Here is a 16,692-nt window from a genome sequence, read left to right on the forward strand (position 1 = left end):
GTTTAATTCCCATGAGTGAAATATGCATATAATGACTATCACCATCCTAATATTTACCCAAAGGCATGCCCAAAATGCCACCATTTCTTTGAGTCCACACACTGTGAATCTTTCTTTTGAATGCAAGCATTATCCCTACACAGGAGAATGAATGTTTTTTACCAAGTTAGCTCCAGTTATCTGGAGAGGCCAGAAACACCAGAGAGTTTTGGTAGGTAAAAAGAAAATCAAGAAAGATCCAGAATATGTAATATATGTTCAGCAAATTGGGGCTGTCAGGAAACAATGTGAATCCACGGTATACCCCAGGAAGAGAACTGGAGGAACCAAGAGAAAATTCTGATGACATATATCCAAAGTTCTTCATGGTCAGCCCTACCCTCATACGTTACAAAGAAATCCCATTCCCAAAGTCCTCCAGGTGAGAAACATTTCAAGAAAAAGAGATCTCTTTTTTCCTATCAGGCTATTCTACCTTGAGCCAACTAGACTACCCAGTTGATTATATAGTCCCAACTGCTCATGCTTTCCATTGCCTTCAAGGTCACACAAACTCATGTGGCTCCAAACAGAGCCCTGGAAATTAATACAGTCCCCCACATCTTTTTCCATTTCTCTTGTCCCCCACACAATGGGAAGAATGGGTGCCACACCCACCACACCTCAGACTCTCCTGGGCAGCATCAACAGAGTAAGCCTGACCACCGCTCGGAAAGCCAGCCCTCCCCAATTCCCACAGGCGCAGGTATACTTTATTCCAGTCAGCAACAAATGTCTTCTCAGGAAACAAAGCACTCAGCGCCAGCCTCTTCACCTCACCTTTTCTGTAGCCCTTTCTCCTCTCTCTGTCATACCGTAGATTCTGCTGCCGTTGCCCCTGAGCAAGCTCCCTCTCTAACCAGTTTTCCCTGCACCTTATCAATATGTTTAGCTCACTGCACATCCCTCTCTCTTTGTCCGCTCCAGATTCCACCTCATCTTCACGTTTATGGTCAAGCTTCTAATCCTCTGATACTTAGCCTCTGGTTCCCCAGAAGGTCAGGTGGCACATTTAAAGGCAAAAATGCACCCATAAAAAACTGCTTATACTAGCCAAATAAACATATACATTTTCATACAACTACACAATTTAAGCCCTGTTCCATTCTTTTGGACACAAATGTTCAGCAACCTGCCACTCCTCCATGACAGCCTGAAGTCATTCCTCTCTGCATTTCCCCCCTACAGTGAACTTCCGATCTGCTCAGAACTTGTACTTGACCTCGGTCCATACTACGACCATCTTAAATTCTTCAGCTGATTTTGGAACCGAGAAATTTTAAGCAGTTACAAAAGACTAGTAAACCTGCTCTTGACAGGACTAGATTTACCTCTAATGAGATAAAATGACAACCACATGGCTTGCTGCCAAGGCATCATGAACAGTTTTAAGAATTAGATTCAAAATAGCTGATAAAATCTGAAAGACAGAACGACCTCTATCTATACATTGTATACTTTGCTTGGTTTGCACTGTGTGAAAGATAGGAAACTCAGAATATCAAGATACCAGTTTAGGGAGAGACCTTCAATTCAAGATTTAGGAGGAGGTGTTGGGAGAGAGTGCTATAGCAGAATACTTACTAACTAGATGTAACTATTTTTTATCAGCAGCCAATGTGAAATGCACAATATTCCTAAACTTTATGCACTGAATGTTTTCTTTTTCTGTCTTGCAGAATAAAATGGTCACTTCTTTGCTAAAATGCTCACACCTCAGGGCGCCTGGGTGGCTTATGAGGTTAAGCATCCAACTGCGGCTCAGGTCATGATCTCACGGTTTGTGGGTTCGAGCCCACGTCGGGCTCTGTGCTGACAGCTCGGAGGCTGAAGCCTGCTTCAGATTCTGTCTCCCTCCCTCTCTGCCCCTCCCCAGCTCGCACTCTGTCTTTCTCTCTCTCTTAAAAATAAACATTAAAAACAAAATTTTAAAGGCTCTCTCACACAAACATTTCAACCTAATAACTGGAAGATCTACAAAAACTATTTAATTTAAATTTAATACATTAAAGTCTTCATACACATTTGAAAACACTGTGTCAGTATTCTTATTTGCACAAGAACGTATCTTCACACATCAAAAAGAAATGCCATCTACTGCTAGGCATACACAATTTCAATTAAAAAAAAAATGGTTTCCCATAGGGGCGCCTGGATGGCTCAGTCGGTTGAGCGTCCAACTTCAGCTCAGATCCTGATCTCCCTATTCTGAGTTTGAGCCCCACATTGGGCTCTACGCTGACAGCTGGGAACCTGAAGCCTGTTTCAGATTCAGTGTCTCCCTCTCTCTCTGCCCCTTCCTCACTCGTGCTCTGTCTCTATCTCTCAAAAATAAATAACCGTTAAAAAAATATTTTTTAATAAAAAAAATGGTTTTCCAAAGCAGGGGAAAAAGTAAATTCTTAAAACATGAAAAATCCTAAGCATTCAAAATAGTTGACTTGAGAGTCCCTTCATTTCATTTGCCAAGAAAACACAGAGCATCTGTCCCACAATAGAAAACCAAAAACACAAAAACTGAATGTGACACTGCCTTCACCTTCATACCACCACCACCAACCTTAAGAAAAGGTTATATCGTTTTGGCAGCTCCACAACAAGGGCCTCCATACTTAAGCCATTCTAGCTTCAACCACTGTTCTGGTTTCTTGCTTCAGAAACTACGGTCTTAAACCTGACACTGGAGATAAATAATGGAGATTAACGCAGTATTACCTTGAACAAGCAATTAAAAGAGGCTGAAAAGCAGCAACTAAACCCCAAACCATTTGTTCTTGCACAATAGGAAGCAGAAGATAATCTTGTTTACTAAACATAAATCACTGGAGATCTGGCCAAACTCTTAGATGATATTCCAGATGGAAACACTGCAAAGACAAGAGCTGCTTATGTGAGTATTTTCTTCCAACTCTAAAAACAAACTGGACCAGTTTTTCTTGTTGCTTCCAGGAAAACAATCATTTTAAACCAGGGAGGTGATTCAACAGAAGGGTTTCCCTAGACCCACTCAGGACCTATTTTTGCTCCCACCCTTGCTGCCCCGCCCCCCCTTCTAGCAGGATTAGGTTTCTTGCAACTAAGTTTGCTTCTTCCTGCTTCAGTATCTATTTAAAAGTCTTCACACGGCAGAAAGCAAACTCCATTAATCAATCCTACTTTCTTACATATTTTTGTGGTATATTCCTATTTTTCAGGGGAAAAAGTCAAGATACAGTCCTTTCGTGTGTGTGTGTGTGTGTGTGTGTGTGTGTGTGTGTGTGTGTGTGTAATTTTTAAATTCTCTTTAGGGCTCTGTGAGTTTATGCAGACAGTCCTCTCACAGAGGCTGCTGTGTTTGCTAGGGTTCATGTTCACATGCTGCCAGTTAAAAATCGCTTGGCTTTACTTTTCATTTCCTTGAGTTAGAGTCACTTAGACAGAGAGGCTTTGAGAGCTACAATGTGCAGAGTCAGGGGCTTGTTTGTTTAAAGGTGCTACGTTCACAGCCGAATATTTTGATTGTGCTCCTTAATTCAGCAACCAAAGGTTTGTCAAGAGACTTTCTTTATTACTCTCTTTCGACTAAATATCACGGGAAATGCCAGTGATCCTGACTCAGATCTGCTGTGTCCCAGAAAAGCCACTCTGAGGCTTGAGTGGGGGCCTAGTGAGATAACCAAACAAGAGACCAGTGCAAAGGAGTCTGTCCCCACCCCTACACACACCCCGGCCCCGCCCCACCCCTTCCTCACTGCCCCCCATCTCCAGGCAAAAGCCTCCTTTCGTTTTCAAGAGTACTGTAACAGGAAGCCCTGGATTAAATCTCAGACCCCATACGTTTTAGTTCTTTAGCCTACAGCTCTAGATGTTCCCTCATACACATTTAAGCCAACGGTGCAAATATCCCAGGGGATCTTACTCACATCTGCCAAAACCTACATTACAAGCTCCTACCAAACTTCCATTTCGTCTGATTTTCCACTCCTATATGCTGCACACATTCCAACCCCACCCCCATCTCCTCCGCCTCCACTATTACTTTATTCCCTAGCAAGGTAATCAAGTCCCCAGGCACCTAGTAAAGACTCTCTAGAGTCTGTGCACACGGCAGCAGACATGATCCTGCTTTCTTCCTCTTCTAGGACCAAGAACAAACACTGCCCCTTCTCCCGGGCCTGGCAGCTTCCCCTAAGACCACAAAGCAAGCCGGTAGCTTAACTCTGAGTAGCTTAACCACTGACAATTTCCTTCCTACTCAATATAGCCAAAGTTCTGTGGCTTAAAATCAAAGCCTCACAAAGCTCAAGATCCAGAGCCAGGCAAAAGTGGCTTTGACTCTGCTCCTTACCATCTCTGTGACGTGGGCAAAAACCTCTCTAAGTCTCAGTTTTATCTCCAAAATGGGGATAATAATAGCATTTACCTTTATTGTGAAGACAGAATGAGATAATACATGTGCCTGGCACAGAGTAGATGTCAGATATTTTTGTTATGATATTAGTACTCTACTGTAGTTATTACTACAGGGATAACTGGCATAAACTGGTAGGCTTCAGGCCAAATTTGAACTTTGTTTTGCTGTCATATATACATCACTTTTGTTTATTTATTACTTTTGGAGAGGTAAGCATGCTCCAGTCTGTCACAGTCCTCACTATTCCCCCCTTAAAACCTTATATCTCATTATACTACCTATCTGGCCCCTAAATGTATGTTACCCCCCTCCACACCTCCCCAAACTAAAGGTCTCAGAGATACACAGGAGTTTTGGGGGTTTTTTTAAAACAAAAACATTCTAGAGCTAGGGTAGCTAGGCATTATACTAAAAACAATTCCTTTTTAAAAACCATAGCAAGGAGCCACCATTTCCAAAAAGGTTAAGATTTCTCCCATCAGTCAAAAGGCAAACAGGTGACAGGTGGGAAAAAAGGAATAAATTCTACTTTGTAGTTTTATGGTCAGTAACAACTTCCAAAACATGGAAAATTTGCAAGGTTCTTCTAAAACACAGAATCCACTGTTAGCTTTGCTGGTCTGGAACAAAATGGACAAAAATAATACCAGCTGATCAGAAAACATACTTCAAAAGCCAGACTCTTTCCTAAATGCAGAAGGCCATTATATCCAGGCAATCTCTTGTTCCAAATGCACCTGTCAGAAGTCAAGGTCTTAAATTCACCTATAGCTTTGTACATATCAAAAAGTTAAGCTGCCTGACATTTAATATTTTTCTCTTCTTACTAACTTTGCCCACAAAGATTTTCCATAAATGATAAAAAGTATAATAAGTAACCTTCTTCATAATACATATAATTTCTGGAAAAAATACACGGTCAAAAGTACAAAAAAATTAAACACTATAAGACTGTAAAGATATTAGAGATTTATTGATATAAAATTACATAACCATAATTCTCTTTATTAAAAAAATCTCTATCTCCTATCATTCCCAAGAGGCTGTCCATTGAAAATATTCTCTTTAAAACAAGATCATTTCCGGGGCTCCTGGGTGGCTCAGTCGGTTAAGCATCCGACTTCGGCTCAGGTCACGATCTCGCGGTCCATGGGTTCAAGCCCCGCGTCGGGCTCTGTGCTGACTGCTCAGAGCCTGGAGCCTGTTTCAGATTCTGTGTCTCCCTCTCTCTGACCCTCCCCCGTTCATGCTCTGTCTCTCTCTGTCTCAAAAATAAATAAACGTTAAAAAATAAAAATAAAAAAATAAAATTAAACAAGATCATTTCCAAAAGAATAAAAATAAAAACATGATCATTTACTTCAACAAATAGTTGTCCCTTGAACATGGTTTTGAACTGCATGAATCCACTTATACAGACTTTTTACAGTACTATAAATGTATTTTCTCTCATGATTTTCTTAATATTTTCTTATTTCTAGCTTACTTTAAGACTACATTATATAATGGGGGGCACCTGGGTGGCTCAGTCGACTAAGCATCCGACTTCAGCTCAGGTCATGATCTTGCAATTTGTGAGTTCGAGCCCCGTGTTGGGCTCTGTGCTGACAGCTCAGAGCCTGGAGCCTGCTTCAGATTCTGCGTCTCCCTCTCTCTGCCCCTCCCTCACTCACTCTCTCTCTCTCTCTCTCTCTCTCAAAAATATATAAACATTTAAAAAAATTAATTAAAAAAGACTACATTATACAATATATATAACATACAAAATATGTGTTCACTGACTGCTACTAGGAAGGCTTCCAGTCAACAAGGCTATTAGCAGTTAAGTTTTTGAAAAGTCAAAAGTTATACATGGATTCTTGTCTATGCAGATGGTTGGTACTCCCTAACCCCCAGGCTGTTCAACTCTAAAAGGACTTGGGCTTCTTTCAAGGTTTACAAAAATTTTCAAAATAACTACAAAATAAAAGGCAGACAAGGTCAAAATTACCATCACAACAACCAATTACAGTGATCTTGTATGAATCCAACTCATATTACTCTTTATGGAATGTGCACACCCTCTGATCTGAGAATCCAAAGTAAACATAATTAAAGTAATTTACAAAGAAAAAAAAAAAGGGCATTTTCCACAATGTTAACATGGTTTATTTCTGGAGGAATTGATCCTAGGAAATTTTTCTTTTGTGTACATGTTTTCCAAGTCTTCTCTATAAAATATATATATATATATATATACATATATATATATATACATATACATGTGTATATATATATATATATATATATATATATATATTCCTTTTATCATCAGATGAAAAGTGTTTATTTATCTATTTTAAGGATACTATACCTAACTACTATTGAGGTTCAGGATATATTTCCTAAAAGGCCAAGTCCCTTAAGGAGTCAAGGGTCAGTATACGGAAAGCAGCTCTCCACCAGGACTCCTTTGCCTTCACTTCCTCTTCTGAGAGGTTTAAGGACCAACTCTCCCCCCCAGAATGCCACAGCATTTACCCTCTGTACCACACGATGCTCTGTACCTTTCTGCGGCCAGCTGGATGCGTTCCCTAGCGCTCAACACTTCTACCCTCTACTCCTGGCTACTTTCAATAGGAACTGCAATTTACATGTATTTTATAGACCTCTCCAGAGGTTAGCAGCTCTCTCAACACAGCAGACTTCTGACACCTATTTGTTAAACATAAATGAAATAACCAATTAATAATCAATTAATTAATAGTAAAGTAAACTCAGCCTTCTGCTTCTTTGCCTTTAGAGGTAGCACTGTATTCTGTGTAATAACAAAGACTGACATGTGGTCCCAATGAACGACATCAGGACTACTGATGGGAAGGCTTTCAGAAAACACACCAAGCACGGGAGGAAGAAGTGGCTTCTCCCTGAGTCAGCCCTGCCCAAAGTAAGAGAACAGACCTGGGGGTGCCACCTCTCAAGACAGTAATGAAATCCACTCCAGTTCCTGCATCATTCCCATAGAAAAGCATGTGATGTCCGCTGCAGACTCCTAATCCAGCTTTACTATCCCATAGAGAATCCAATCAGCAAACAGTAAAAGGCAAGAGGAGCTGATCCCTCCTGGGGGATACCCTGCCTGCCTTTGGTGACAGCGGTGGAGATCTCAGTTTACAAAGGCTGTGAAGCACTGGCAGGGTTTTCAGGGATCTTAGACAAAGCGCTCTTATTACAGTGACGCTGAAGATGGGCTAATCACAGAGGAAACATCCTTATATTCTTTGGCTTCAACAGCTTTAATTATATTTACTGTGAATTCTCAAACCAGTGGGTATACCAATGTGTGAAGAAAAACAGGAGTTGGGTGTGTAAAATTAATTTTACTGGGTACGGGGAAGCCACTGTAAATTTGGAATTGTTAAACTGAGCTGCTTCAGAGTCAAGTAATCATCTATACAAACTGGAGTTTAGGAAGGCAAAGCAGGGGAGGCGGTGAATTGACTGGGATTTGAACTCCCAATGAGGCTGGGTGGCTGTGTCCCAAACCACAGGGAAGAATGATTTTTGTTTTGCCACCGTGAGCCACCAGGAATTGCTGTTGGAGTGAAGGGAAATCCACACAAGTGAACAAGAAAAATAAACCCTACTAAGATTTTCCATTTTTACACACAAACAAAAGCTAAAGGATGTGTTTGTTTATAAATATTTCTGGAGCACCTGGGTGGCTCAGTTGGTTAAGCTTCCGACTTCGGCTCAGGTCATGGTCTCACAGTTCATGGGTTTGAGCCCGCATTGGGCTCTGTGCTGACAGCTCAGAGCCTGGAGCCTGCTTCAGATTCTGTGTCTCCCTCTCTCTCTCTGCCCTTCCCCCCACTCGCTCACGCGCGCGCTCTCTCTCTCTCTCTCTCTCTCTCTCTCAAAAATAAACATAAAAAGAAATTCCTAACGCAACCTCTTTGATTCTAATCTTTCAGGTAGTTGTAATGCAACATTTATGGTCAAACATAACTCCTCCGTGATTTCAAAAATTCTCTTTAGGAAGCATCAGCGCATTTCTGGGGTTTGTGTTCTACAACCACCTCTGCTGGAGATTTCTGAGGTCTGATTTGCCCCATTTTCTCCACTGGACTGTAATTGTTAGGTGTGTTGAATGTTTTAAACACAGCTGTCAAGACTTAGGAAAATGGAAATTTGCTGGGGGTTTGAGGGTGGGAAGAATAACAAACTTAGTAGCCTTTTTAGTTCTGCAAAAGAGTTATTTTACAGTCTATGCAGTGAGAAATGCCTGCATTTTGGCATACCTGGTCCTGTATCACACACGCAGACACCAAGTTACCTACAGCAGCAAAGCTATTGGCCCAAACAGTACAAAAAGTGGCTGCCAGTCTTCCACACCAACAATACCAATGCTTCCCGGTGAGCCTCCAAGATGATACGCCTGAATCAAGAGGCATATAGATGCCCTATCACAGCCCTTCGAGAGTCAACTTTTTATTTAACCTAGTGATAATTAAAAGGCCGTAGTTCATCACTACCTTCCTACCACAAAATCAAAAGGGCACTGCATTATACCTGAAAGCTTTGATACCTAGTAATACCATCTCTACTATCCAAAAAAAGAAAAAAAAAAAAACACAAAAACAAAATAAACAAATGCTGGCAAGGATGTGGAGAAACTGGAGCCCTGTGCACTACTGAAGGGAATGTGAAATGGAACAACTGCTATGGAAACCAATATGGAGCTTCCTCAAAAAAATAAGTATTAATTAACAGAATTACTATATGATCCAGCAAACCCAATTCTAGCTATATACCCAAAAGAACAGAAAGCAGGATCTTGAAGAGATATTTGTACATCAGTGCTCAGAGTAGCATTATTCATAACAGCCAAAAAGCAGAAAGCAACCCAAATGTCCATCAATGGATGAATTAATAAACAAAATGTGGTATATATGTACAATGGAATATTCTATCATTAAAAAGAAGATAATTCTGATACATGCTACAACATGGATGAACCTTGAGATATTATGTGCAGTGAAATAAATCAGTCACAAAAGAAAATAAATACTGTAGGATGTCGTGTATATGAGGTACCTAGAGCAGTCAAATTCGTAGAGATACGTTATAGCATGGTGGCTGCTAGGGAATGGGGGAAAGAATGGGATACAGAGTCTCAGTTCTGCAAGACGACAAAAGTCCTGGAATGGATGGTGATGATGGTCGCACAACAATGTGAATGTACTTAATGCCACTGAACTGTACATCTTGTTAAAATGGTAAAATTTGTGTTACGTATTACAGTAGTTTGCTTGGGCTACCACAACCAAGTTCCACAGACAAGGTGGCTTAAACAACAGAAACTTATTTTCTGGAAGCTAAAAGTGCAAGATCAAGGTGTCAACAGGATTGGGGTCTTCTGAGGCCTCTCTCCTTGGCTTGCTGGTGGCCATCTTCTCCCTCTGTCTTCACAAGGCTTTCCTTCAGCAACTGTCTGTGTTGAAATTCTCCTCTTCTTACCAGAGCACCAGTCATATTGGATTAGGGCCCACCCTAATGATCTCATTTTAACTCTATCACCTCTTTAAAGACCCTGTCAATACAGTCACATTCTGAGGTACTGGAGGTTACGGCTTTTACCTATGAATTTGGGGGGAGGGAATTCAGCCAATAACATGCATATTTTACCACATTTTTAAAAAATAATAATGAAATAAATTGGAGCAGACATGGGGAAAAGAACAGCCTGTGGGAAGGCCCTGCGGAAGGAGAAGTTTGGTGATTGGAGGAAATGAAAGAAGGCCTGCAAGCCTGCCTCGAAGGGGAAAGTGACAGCTAGTGTCATCAACAGAAGACAAACGAAAAGACAATCCTTGAAAATTCATTCCAAAATTTACAAGCTCAAAAAAAAAAAAAAAAAAAAAGCGCCTTCAAAAAGAACAGCCATGACAAAGAATAAGCGGCTTATTTAAGAGAGGTATTGCTAGTTACCTAGAAATGGGTAATTTCAATTAACTTTTAAACTGTTTTTTTAATTAAAAAAAATTTTTTTTAATATTTATTTATTTTTGAGAGATAGAGCATGAGCGGGGAAGGAGCAGAGAGAGAGGGAGACACAGTATCCCAAGCAGGCTCCAGGCTCTGAGCAGTCAGCACAGAGCCTAACACGGGGCTCAAACTCACGGACCTTAAGATCATGACCTGAGCTGAAGTCAGACACCTAACCAACTGAGCCACTCAGGCACCCCTGAATTAGCTTCTGAAAGACCCCTCTGCACTCAAAAGGGGTCATCTTTGCATTTTTGTTAATGTCCTAAGTTTTCCAAAACTTCTTTTTTCTAGCCTTAGGGTTTTTTTAATTAACACTATGGTGAAACACTCATAAAATTTACCATTTTAACCATTTCATGAAGTTTTTATTTATAGAAATATCACCACGTTAGAGAAAACATCCCTAAAGTTAACCTCAGGGTACATTGTTAAATGGAGAAAAGACTGGGTGGTAATTAATACTATCATTTTACATAAAGCCAACTTACTTTTCCATTTGATTTCAGAAAATTTCTGAAATGTGTTAAATGCAGAGTCAAGAAAAATACCACAGTTGTCACATTAAAGCCCTGGATCAGCATTCACAACCCAAATCCCCTTCTGGCCGTGTGCCGGCCAGCCTGCGGTGTGGTACCACTGAAACAGATCTGCTGGAACCCAGCATCCCAGGCATCATCCTCCAACTGTAATAGTATGCATTCCAGAGAAAACATTCTGAGTCACTGAATGTCAGCCAAAATTTTTTCACAATAAAGGCAGATTAGGAGAGAAGGGAAAATAACTGCAAAATGTTCGAAGTGCTAAAACTTACTTCTCAATTTTGTCCAAGAAGAATCACAACCAGAAAGAGAAAGAGAGAACACCATAATCATATAAGCAGAAAATCAACTATTGGAGATGAGCACTTCCTCTTCCTCCTGGTGCAATGGAGTCTGCCTACCAAAACTAAATTCCATCACATATTATAGATATACAGATATGCATACCCTCACCTACATATCCAAGCTATAGAAGAAACACCCACCAGTCATTAAGAGAAGACTAACTGAAAAGGGCGCCTGGGTGGCTCAGCCGGTTAAGTGCCCGACTCCCGATTTCGGCCCAGGTCATGATCTCATGGTTCATGAGTTAGAGCTCCGTGTCAGGCTCTGCACTGACAGTGCAGAGCCTACTTGGGATTCTGTCTTTCTCTCCCTTTCTTTCCCCCCCCCCCACCCAGCTCATGCTTGCTCACACTCTCTCAAAATAGACAAACATTAAAAAAAAGAAAAAGAGAGAGAGAAAACTAACTGAAAAAAATGACAAACTTTCACAGAAGAAAGCAGGAAGGATTAATAGCCACATGAAAATATATCTCTAACCTCATTAATAAAGAAAATTAAAATTAAAGTCACGAGAATGTAAATTATACTACACATAAATTACATCTCAATTTCTAAAACACACAATAAGATAGGATTTCACATCTACCAAACAGGCAAAATTTTTTACAAATCCGATCACACAAATGTTGTCCAGCCACAGGCAATGTCCTTCATCCTGATACAACCACTGGTAAACAGTCATCATCACCTAGTAACACGTATAATCTCTATGACCCAACAATTCCACTCCTAGGTTTATACATTAGAGAAGCTCTAGCACATATACAATAGGAACTATGTTCATACCGATCTTCCTCATGATTGCAAAAAGTTAACACAAATGTCCCTCAGAAACAGAAAAGATAATTAAATATGGCATATTCCTATGATGCAATTCTATACAGCAAATAAAGTACAGCTTTGTGAATAAACATGGATGAGTCTCAAAAACATAATCTGGAGTAAAAGGACAAGGTAGAGAAGAATACATGTTACAGAATTCCATTTTTACAAAGAGTAAAAGCAGCTAAAATTAAACAATATATTGCTTAGAGATAAATACACATAAGGCAAGTCCTTTTGTTTTTTTTTAATGTTTATTTATTTTTGAAAAAGAGATAGGGTGTGAGTCGGGGAGGGGAAGAGAGAAAGGGAGACACAGAATCCAAAGCAAGCTCCAGGGTCTGAGCAGTCAGCACAGAGCCCAGCGCTGGGCTGGAATCCACATACCGTGAGATCATGACCTGAGCTGAAGTCAGACACTTAACCAACTGAGCCACCCAGGCAACCCCAGGGCAAGTCCTTTAAAAAAAAAGGGGGGGGGGGGGGCAAGAGAATGGCTAAAAATTAAAGAATAATGGTTAGTTACCACAGGAGGCAAAGGGGAAGAAGAGTTTCATATGTATTAAAAATATAATATTCCATTTCTCAAGCTATCTAGTAGGCACCAGTATTCATTTTATTATTTTTATTTAAATTATACATACACTGATATATACCCTTTTGTATGTACGTGTGTATATATGATATATCTCTCTTTTTAAAAAGTAAAAAAAATCCAAACACCAAATGCAATTTTTTTTTTTTTTTTTTTAAATAACAACCTGGTAACATTTCAGTTTCAAAATAGTTGACGGCCTGGGTGCCTCTCCTGAATTCCTAATGAAGTGAAAGCTTCAAAAAAACAAAACAGAAGAATTTCAGGAGATTAAAAAAAGTTTGCTGAGAGAGAACTTCAAATGGACCGAGATTTCAACACATTCTAGAAAACAGGAAAAGGGAATGTGCTGACAGATGGAGAATGAGGAGAAAGCAGCTACCCAAGGACCACCAAGGAGACAATCTGCTCCACAGAATTCCAGTGAGACTCCGGGCTCAGAGACAACAGGTATCACAGAGTGAGGAGGATGACACAGAGCAGGAAATAAGGGGGTGATGCGATGACAGTGCACACTACTACCCCACCTCCCTCAGCCTCTCACAGAGCCTCCAGGCAGCTTAGCTAAGTATAATGACAGACAAAACATCTGGGGTTCATCTTTAAAAGAACAGAACCAATTGTGACAGTAGGGAGTGAGAGATGCCGCACGAAGGCTTCCGATGTGAATTTTGTTCTCTCAGAATAAATCCTCATCATTACGGCATTCGGGGAAGAAGCAAAGCTGCCAGGTGACAACGCAGCCTCTCCCGGCCCCGCCTCCCCTCAAATCTATTTAGAATTGTTACTTAGGGGTGCAGTGCAGCTAGTGGGGGAGAAACTCTATATACAGATCTTTTTAGACTCTTCCAGTCTTTCATTCTTTAATCATGAAAATGCAGGGGTGCCTGGGTGGCTCAATCGGGTAAGCGAAGGACTTCGGCTCAGGTCATGCTCCCGTGGTTCAGGAGTTCAAGCCCTGCAGCAGGCTCTGTGCTGAGAGCTCAGAGCCTGGAGCCTGCTTTGAGTTCTGTGTCTCCCTCTCTCTCTGCCCCTCCCCCGCCCATGCTCTTGTCTATCAAAAATAAGTAAACATTAGCAAAAATTACGAAAAAGCAAACAAGCCTACAAGGAAAATCAATAACATGGGGGGCGGGGGGAACCTGTCACTGAGAAGAAACAGTTAATTCAGGAAAAGAGAAGAGCACTTTTAAAGGAAATCACTCTAATGCAACTCAAAGATTCCAAGAAGATACTACAGCTATTAAACAAGGAGACACAATGAAAATAAAATGATTGGAGAATAATCAAGAACTTTTTAAACAATTTTGATGATGTGATTACTAAAATGAGAAGTCTGTAAAAGTACTGCAAGATAAAAATAAGGAAATCTCTCAAAATGTGTAATGAAAAGACAATGAAAAATAGAAAAGATTGGAAACAAAGAACCAATGCAGGAGATGCAGTATCCAACTAAAAGCTGCCCAATCTGTACAATGTTCGGTCTTCCCTGACCCAACCCCAATAGGTCACTAAACCCAGGGTGGCTACCTGATCCAGGAGAAATAGATCTATTGGCAGAACTAAGCCAACCCAAGTGCCCCTTTTGAGAATCTGACTTAGGAAAAATACAGGCTCTAACATGAGCCTAAAACCAAAGGTCATGTCAGTGCTAGTAGGTACAAATATGTTGGCCCATCGTACAGAGAAGGGAATAGAGAAGTAGAGAAAAAGGCAGAACAAGAGAGGAGGCAATGTGACCATGATTCTTGACTTTTTCTCGAAACCAAGCCATAGTCCCTAACGGGTCCACTGGTACCACTGAGATTGGTTGTTAAATCCTACATTTCAAGGGTTGGGGGTTTTTTGGCTTTGTTTTTGTTTTTTATTTAAGTGAACTGAGTGGGCTGCTGTTCTCTGCAACCAATAAAACTCTGAGTGAAACAGCAGGTATCTCTTGTCTGGAACTGCACAGTAACCAAGAGATACCACATCATGTCTGCTCCACCAGGGGAACGCCCTGCCTTTCTGTTCACCAAACCTCTGTGCACAACACAATATTGGCTCCCACTGCCTGTCATTCTGTCAGCGTCCCACAATAATGTGAGCTGTGTGGTATTGTTGAACATTTTTAAGATTATATGTGATCAAACACTCCCAATAATTAAAATGTCAAAATCCAAGAGTAAACATACAGTGTATTCAATGAAAACTCGAAACTGTGGAACAATTGGGAAGAGGAGGAGAAGGTTAACTTGCCTTACAATATGAACAAGAGAACAAATGGTTCAAGATTTGGAAGGAAAATGAACAAATTAACGTCTTTTGTATCCTCGCAGAGTTTTTCAATCAGTCTGAAAAATTAGAAAGCCAAGCAAAACCCCTCTTTTGATGACATGAATAAAGCTGATTTACTCAGAAAGGACATGGAATGCCATTGTCTAGATTAACCTGCACTGAACAAGAAAAAAAATATTCTTTGAAGTTCAGAAAATGGAACAGAACCCTTCTGCCTATTTGGAAGGTAACTTTCATGCATTCCCTGGGTAACCAGAGTCAAACCACAGCGTTAAGAATCTGAAGCCAATCTAAAACAGTGAGAGACAAATACTGTACAACTGAGCAAGGGCAACACAGCCACAGCTGAAGGTGAAGGGATAGAGCGTGTGTCCACAGGCTTGCGTGGTTAGCAGCCACCAAGCCTAGTCTTCCCTAGACCTTCTGATTTCAGAAACCAGTAGAACTATACATATATATACAGGTACACACACACAGGCACACACACATTCCACCAATAAAACCGCCAATTTTCTTTTTTCTAAGTAAAGGTAATCACTATGTAAGTAATTTTATCTAAGTAAAAGCTGTTACTATGACTAGATATTATTACCCTCATTTGAGTTTTTATTTTTTTTAACATTTATTCATTTTTGAGAGACAGAGCGTGAGTGGGGGAGGGGCAGAGAGAAAGGGAGACACAGAATCCTAAGCAGGCTCCAAGCTCTGAGTGTTCAGCGCAGGGCCCCACGCCAGCTCGAACTCACGACCCACAAGATCATGACCTGAGCTAAAGCTGGACACTTAACTGAGTGAGCCACCCAGTGCCCCTGATTTTTTTTTTTTTGAAATGTTTATTTTTGAGTGAGAGAGTGCGTGCGCACAAGTGTATACACATGCGTGAGGGAGGGGCAGAGAGAGAGGTGAACAGAGGATCCGAAGTGGGCTCTGCGCTGACAGCAGAGAGCCCAGAAGTGAGACTCGAACTCACAAACCATGAGATATGACCTGAGCTGAAGTCAGATGCTCAACCAACTGAGCCACCTAGATGCCCCAGCATCATTTGATTTGCAAAAAGGACACTTTAATGCCCCCTCCAAAGAAAGTAGGAAGAACTTGATCTTAGCACTTTCTAAAACCCTAGGAACTTCATCACAGGCTAGTAAATACACTTCCATTAGGTCAATTTTGCACCACAGCTTAGCAGGTTTTGCTTTAGCTATGATTTGTGATTCATTCCCTCACAACAAGTTCATTATGCTATTAGCCCCTTCCCTCAAAACGGTTATTATAAAGAACAGAGGGGCGCCTAGGTAGCTCAGTTGGTTAAGCTACCGACTCTTGGTTTCAGGCCACAAGCTCACTGTTCCTGAGTTGGAGCCCAGAGTGGGAGCTGTGCACCGGCAGAGCGAAGCCTGCTTGGGATTCTCTCTCTTTCCCTCTCTCTCTGTGCCTGCCCCACACACACTGTCTCTGTCTCTCTCAAAATAAATAACTATTTAAAAAAAAAAAAAAAAAAAAGGTTCTGTTTGAGAAGATTCAGGCCCATCTACCCTGTGTGAAAACGTACTATTTCTGTTCCAAGAGTTTTGATGCCAGTGACTGTCTAAATCTCCTGGAAAAAATTGCTCTAAGGTGTGGTTGCCAACCCCTCTAGGACTTTGCTCTTGGTA

General features: G+C 40.9%; 1 protein-coding gene across 4 annotated transcripts in view; it reads right to left on the bottom strand.

Annotated features, from left to right (window-relative positions):
- Positions 1 to 16,692, bottom strand: part of FHIP1A (FHF complex subunit HOOK interacting protein 1A) — a 242,186-nt gene that overhangs the window by 190,397 nt on the left and 35,097 nt on the right. The window contains exon 1 of one of the 4 annotated variants that reach the window (XM_053216867.1): positions 7,373 to 10,298. The exons of the other annotated variants lie outside the window; for them this stretch is intronic. The gene's annotated coding sequence lies outside the window, so the exon portion shown is untranslated. Of the gene's footprint in view, positions 1 to 7,372; positions 10,299 to 16,692 lie in introns of those variants that run through there. 4 annotated transcript variants of the gene reach the window in all.

Source organism: Acinonyx jubatus, chromosome B1, assembly GCF_027475565.1.
Source record: "Acinonyx jubatus isolate Ajub_Pintada_27869175 chromosome B1, VMU_Ajub_asm_v1.0, whole genome shotgun sequence".
Lineage (NCBI taxonomy): Eukaryota > Metazoa > Chordata > Mammalia > Carnivora > Felidae > Acinonyx > Acinonyx jubatus.